Raw genomic sequence first — 6,466 nt, 5'->3', positions numbered from 1 at the left:
CCTGCTTCTCTGCCTACTCGTGATCTCTCTCTCTGTCAAATAAATAAATAAAATATTTTTTTAAATACTATTTTTTCTCTTAGTATGGTGAATAAAACACTTGCTTTTCAGAAGTTAAACAACTATTGCATTCCTCAATTAAATCTCACTTGTATGTAGTATATTGTCCTTTTTCTATTTCATAGCATTTAATTTTCAATCTTTTTGTTGGGATTTTTGCATTTATGTTCTTGAGAGAGATTGGATGTAATTTTCATTCCTTATAATGTCCTTTTCAATTTTCGGTATTGTGGTTATGCTCATTAAAATAAAAGTTGGAAAATGTTTTTCTGTTCTAATTTTCTTGAATATTTTATATGAGATTGGTTTAATTTCTTCACTGTATGTTTGGGAGTACTCATTGGTGAAGTATTCTGGGCTTGGGATTTTTTTTTTTTTTAAGATTTTATTTATTTGAGAAAGAGAGTGTGCGTGGGGGCACAAGAGGGTGGGGAGGACCAGAGGGGGAAGCAGACTCACCATTGAGCAGGAAACCGCACATGGGGCTCCATCCCGGGACCCAAGCATCAGGACCTGAGCCAAACGCTGCTTCTTAACTGACTGACCCACCCAGATGCCCCTGGGCTCGGGATTTTCTTTGTGGGCAAGTGTTTAATGGTAGACTCAGTTTCCTTGATAGATATTAGATTACTCAGATTTTCTATTATACTTTCATTGTGTTTCTCAGAAAAATTATCATTTATATAAATTGTCAAATTTATTGGCATAAAGCTGTTTATGATACTATCTCATTTTTAAAATATTAACATGTTCTAATGATCTCCTTTTTCACCCTGAATATTGTTAATTTCTATTTGTTCTCTTTTTTTCCTTATTCAGTCTTGTTAGATTTATCAATTTTCTTCATCTTTTTTTTTTTTAAGATTTTATTTATTTATTTGACAGAGAGATTACAAGTAGGCAGAGAGGCAGGCAGAGAGAGAGAGGAGGAAGCAGGCTCCCTGCTGAGCAGAGAGCCCGATGCGGGACTCGATCCCAGGACCCTGAGATCATGACCTGAGCCAAGGCAGCAGCTTAACCCACTGAGCCACCCAGGCGCCCAATTTTCTTCATCTTTTTAAACACCCAACTTTTAGCTTAGCTTCTCTATTGTATGTTATTTATTTTATGGATTTATACTCTCATCTTTATTATTTCCTTCTTTCTACTTTCTTTAGGTTTAACTTGACCTACTTTTCCTAGCCTCTCGACAAGGAAATTTAAGTAACTGATTTTTTAGCATTTTTTTCTATTCTAAATATATGCATTTAAAAAAATATGCATTTAAGAGACAAATTCTCCTCCAAGTGCCACTTTAGCCACATTTCACAGGTTTGGATATATTGAATCTCTATTATCATTCAGCTCAAACAATTTTTTTAATGTTCTTTGTGATTATTTCTTTGACCCATGGATATTTGAAGTGTATCATTTAATTTTTAGGTTATAAGGAAATTTTTGTGATTTCTAGTTAAATTCTACTGTGGTCAAAGATACTTTGACTAATCAAACATGGATTGACTTCCGCTTGCTAGGAAATACAACAAAATTGTCAGTCTTATTGTATTGATTATGTATTCTTTTTGTTCTATATACCCATCACCTTATTTTTCTTAGTTACATTATTTTTATATTATTGGAGGTTATAGTAATGGTTAAGTGTATATTTATATAGTTATATAATTATAATTTTTGCCAATCGATTAGTCTTAATTCTGTTTAAATTGACATAAATTTACTAGTCTTATTACTGTATTTTCTCCGTGGTTGGGCTCTCTATTTTCATTTGTTTCTTGGCTCACTGAACTTCTTCAACAATAACATATCCAAGCACACTCATGAGTGCTGTACTCTGTGTGTATCTTCATCCTAATAAAGTCTGCCTTTTACCTTTGTACCTGAAGGACAACTTGCTCAGTTTCAGTAGATTTTGGTCATATATATTTTCCTTCCAGCAATGTGTAAATATTCCTCCATTTCCTTGCAGCCTTGGATTGCCTTTTGTCCTCTTAATATTGATTTCCAGATCCTCTCTTCATTAGCTGGATTTATCATCTATACATTTTTTTATGAAAGACTGAGTGTTACATTCCTTAAGTAATTCCATGTTTAGGAATTTCTGTCTGCTGCATTTTCAATTACATTCAACCTGGATGCATATAGTATTTTTGCGTCATACTTTTTTTTTTTTAAGATTTTATTTATTTATTTGACAGACAGAGATCACAAGTAGGCACAGAAGCAGGCAGAGAGAGAGGTAGAAGCAGGCTCCCCGCTGAGCAAGAGAGCCGGATGTGGGGCTCGATCCCAGGACCTTGGGATCATGACCTGAGCCGAAGGCAGAGGCTTTAACCCACTGAGCCACCCAGGCGCCCCATACTTTTTTTTTTTTTTTAAGAGCTTATAGGCATAACTGCAATGTCTTCTGGTATTAAATGTTTCTATAGAGAAATCTAAGTTAAATATTTTTTTCTTATGCTTTTTGTACCTGGAATCTAAAGACTTCTTTCTTGGGATGCCTGGGTGGCTCAGACTGTTAAGCATCTGACTTCAGCTCCGGTCATGATCCCAGGGTCCTGGAATCACAAGTCCCCCATCAGGGACTTGGCAGGGAGCCTGCTTCTCCCTCTATCTCTGCGCTTCTCCGTGCTTGTCCTCTCTCTCTCAAAATAAATAAATAAAATCTTTAAAAAAAATAAAGACTTTTTTCCTTATATATGAAGCTTAGCAACTGAACCAGACAGTGTCTTAATTGCAACATTCTTTCTTTCCATTTTTTTCTGATCCATTTAATGTCCTTTCACTTGGTATGTCAATATATTGAATTCACAAATGTTTTTCTAGTATATTTTTTGTTGCTTTAAAACACTTTTAATTATAACATACATAAATACAGAGGAAATAGTATAATGAAATCCCATGTATACATCATTCAGCATCATCATTTATCAACATCTCCCATCTTGTTTCTGAATACTTGTTTTGTCTGATTTGGAGAGTTCTTTACTTCAAGGATATCAACTTATTCTTATGTTAGCTAATCTTTTTATGCCCTACATATTTATATTTTATTTTCTCATTGCTTTAATTGATTTGTTTTTTCACTTTTCATTGTCTATGACATCCCAAACCTTTCTCTTTACCAATAACTGTATATTTTAATTCTATCTAGCAAATTCATTGATATTTAAAATTTGTTAGTTCTCTAATGGCATTATTTTGGAGCCCAATTCATTTCCTTAGTGCTGCAACTTCCTTTTTCAGTCCATTCTGTTATTTAATCGTCTAGTCTTTGAATTTCTGTTCTATTGAATTTATATTAGTATACTATTCTTATAATGAGAAAGCGTTGGGAGACTGTTCTTTTCCTTGAGTTGTATTTTCTTCTAGAGTGAATTCACTGTCTATATTTTACTTGCTAGCTTACTTAATTCATTTATTGTTTTGGTATGGTATGTTTCTCTAGCTGCCATGCCATTTTTTTCTCCTCTTGCTCATGGTTAAATTAGGCTGCCTGTCTAAACTCTGAAGCAATGGTTTTCAACTTAAGGTGATTTTGCATCCTAGAAAATATTTAGTAATATTTGGAGACATTATTGGTTGTCACAACTAGGGCAGGAGTTGGAGTGGGGTGCAGTATTTGCTATTGGCATCTAGCAGAGAGAGTTTAGGGACCTGCTGAACATTCTGTATTGGACAGGATACTCTCCATCCTCAACAACAAAGGATTATCTAGTCCCAAAATGTTAAATGCTCAGGTTGAGAACTCCTATTTAGGGCCATCTGTTCATATGTGTATGCTCTATGATATGGAGAAATAATCCTCATTACTCTTCAAAATATATGGAGAAATCCACAAACCTCTGTGCATCAGAGTTCATCCTTTCTGCCCTCAAATGTTTACTCAAGGCTGTGTACACAGTATGTTTTGATCACCAATGAGAGCTCTGTACCTTCAAAACACTTAAGCTCACTAATAATCATTTATTGAGAATCACAGGGTATAGGGCACCATTTGTCAATAGATATAGTCTTCCCATCCACAGAATGCCCCAGGGAAGAAGCTTGCAGAGACAGATGTCTCCACATGGACAGCCCAGTCAAGAGCCCAAATCCCATGTCAGGAAGGAGCTACAAAAACACTCTGCTCTTCTGTAAGTACTGCATTTGGAACTTCTCCGCAATGTCCTTATTCTAGGTAAACACAGAGCAAGCAGCCAGACATAAATATCCATTTCTCACATGCAGGAGGGGGCCAACTCTACAACTTACATCTACACCTGCCTTTGGCTTACTGTCCACAGCTATAGTTCATGAGGACATAAAGCTGGCCTAACACAGGTGGGAGACACTCCTAGAGTGTGGGCCAGAAGGGAGCAGAAGATAAAAAGGCAGAAGATAAAAATGTATCAGCACTTTTCTCCCCAGCTACTTCCCAAGCACTGATGGTCCTAGAGGCTGTAAAAAACTTTCAAGAAACTCTGTGACTATCTCCATCTGTTTAATTATATAGCTAAATAAACTCCCATTAAATGGTGGGAAAATAATTTTGTAACTATGCATTTCTTGGAGTTCCATCAGTGACTAACCCACTTGGTGTAGGTTGAGAAGTTCTAACCAAATCAGATGGTCAGATCCCCAATAGTCTTGGAGTTAGCTCTGGTTTCTGAAAGTTAGGAACCTGACACTGTTGTAGACTCATTTAAAGTGCTTGGCTGCTTTCATCAAATTGGTCAACTGGTAAATTGGCTTTTGAAGCAATTCTTCTCAGGAACATGACCTGGATCCAACTTGTCTCTAGTCCTGTACCACTTACTCCAGCCCTTAATATGTCACCCTTCCTGAGCTCTGGCACGGCCAATCTGCTCTCAGGTCTTGGACCTCAGCCCTATAGCTGGCCATAAACATCAACCATTGAGCCATTAATCAACTTGCTGCCATGCCTGAAGTCCTTCTAAACTCCTTTTTATCCATAACTCTCATTCTTGATCTCTCTGAAGCATTGTCTCTTTCTGTGTTGAAGCTCACTGTTCTTAACTCTACCATCATCTGTCTTTTGAACTCACTATTACAGGTCAAGGGAGATTCCTTCTCTTGGGTAAGCTGGTCCTCCTGTATTATGGTGGGAGGCCTCCAGAGTGGTTTAACTCATCCTCTACATTTTTTTGCTCTGTTGGTATCTCCAAGCTGTTTTTTCTCCTAATATTTCTGACACCAAATGTGTGATGTCTTTTCTGACAATGCTTCTCCAACTCTCTGACACCAACTGGGTAACCTATAATTCTATTCAATACCAATACTATTTACTGGGCACTTGAGTCAGATCTCTGCAAGTAAAGGGCACAGTCCCACAAGATTGCCCCCAATTCAGGTACCAGTCCTGTGTGCTTCTGACCAACTCACTATTAATTTGGGTATTCCTATTAACCCCACCCAGGTCTGATAATTCACTAGAATGACTCGTAGAACTTTATATCACCAGGTTTTTTTTTTTGTTGTTGTTTTAAAGATTTTATTTATTTATTTGACAGAGAGAAATCACAAGTAGACAGAGAGGCAGGCAGAGAGAGAGAGAGAGGGAAGCAGGCTCCCCGCTGAGCAGAAAGCCCGATGCGGGCCTTGATCCCAGGACCCTGAGATCATGACCTGAGCCGAAGGCAGAGGCTTAACCCACTGAGCCACCCAGGCGCCCTGTTTTGTTTTGTTTTAATAAAGGATACAGTTAAGGAATAGCCAGATGGAAGAGATACATGGGGCAAACTATGGGGGAGCCTCCATGACCTCTCAGGGCACATGACCCTCTCAGCACCTTGATGTGTTCAGCACCCCAGAAGCTCTCTGATGGTCACTGTTTAGGGATTTTTATGGAGATTTCATTACATAGATATGATCAATTATATCACCAGCCATTGGTGATTAACTCAATCTCTAGCCCCTCTTCCCACGTTGAAGGTGGGTTGTGAAGGGGGGCAGGTGCTGAAAATTCTAACTTAATCATACCTCGTTCTTTCTGGTGACCAGCCTCTATCCTGATGGTATCCAGAGGCCTCCAGCCGCTAGTCATTCATTAGCATACACAAGGCTCATTGCTCCACATATTCTGAAAATTTAAGTAGTTGTGTGCTAGGAAGCTGGACAAGAGCAAATATTTATTATTTTTTAAAAATATTTTATTGAATTATTTATCAGAGACAGAGAACACAAGTAGCAGGAGTAGCAGTCATAGGGAGAGACAGGCTCCCCACTGAGCAGGGAGCCTGATGCGGGACTCGATTCCAGGACCCTGTGATCCTGACCTGAGGTGAAGGCAGATGCTTAACTGACTGAGCCACTCATCCTTCAAATCTTTATTTATTTATTTTTTATTATACCACAGTATCCCAAACAGTACAAAACAAAACAAAAACTAAACAACTCAACTGATGAG

The sequence above is a fragment of the Mustela nivalis genome (assembly GCF_964662115.1).
Source record: "Mustela nivalis genome assembly, chromosome: 3".
NCBI classification, from domain to species: Eukaryota; Metazoa; Chordata; class Mammalia; order Carnivora; family Mustelidae; genus Mustela; species Mustela nivalis.
Note: the sequence above shows the minus strand (reverse complement) of the source record.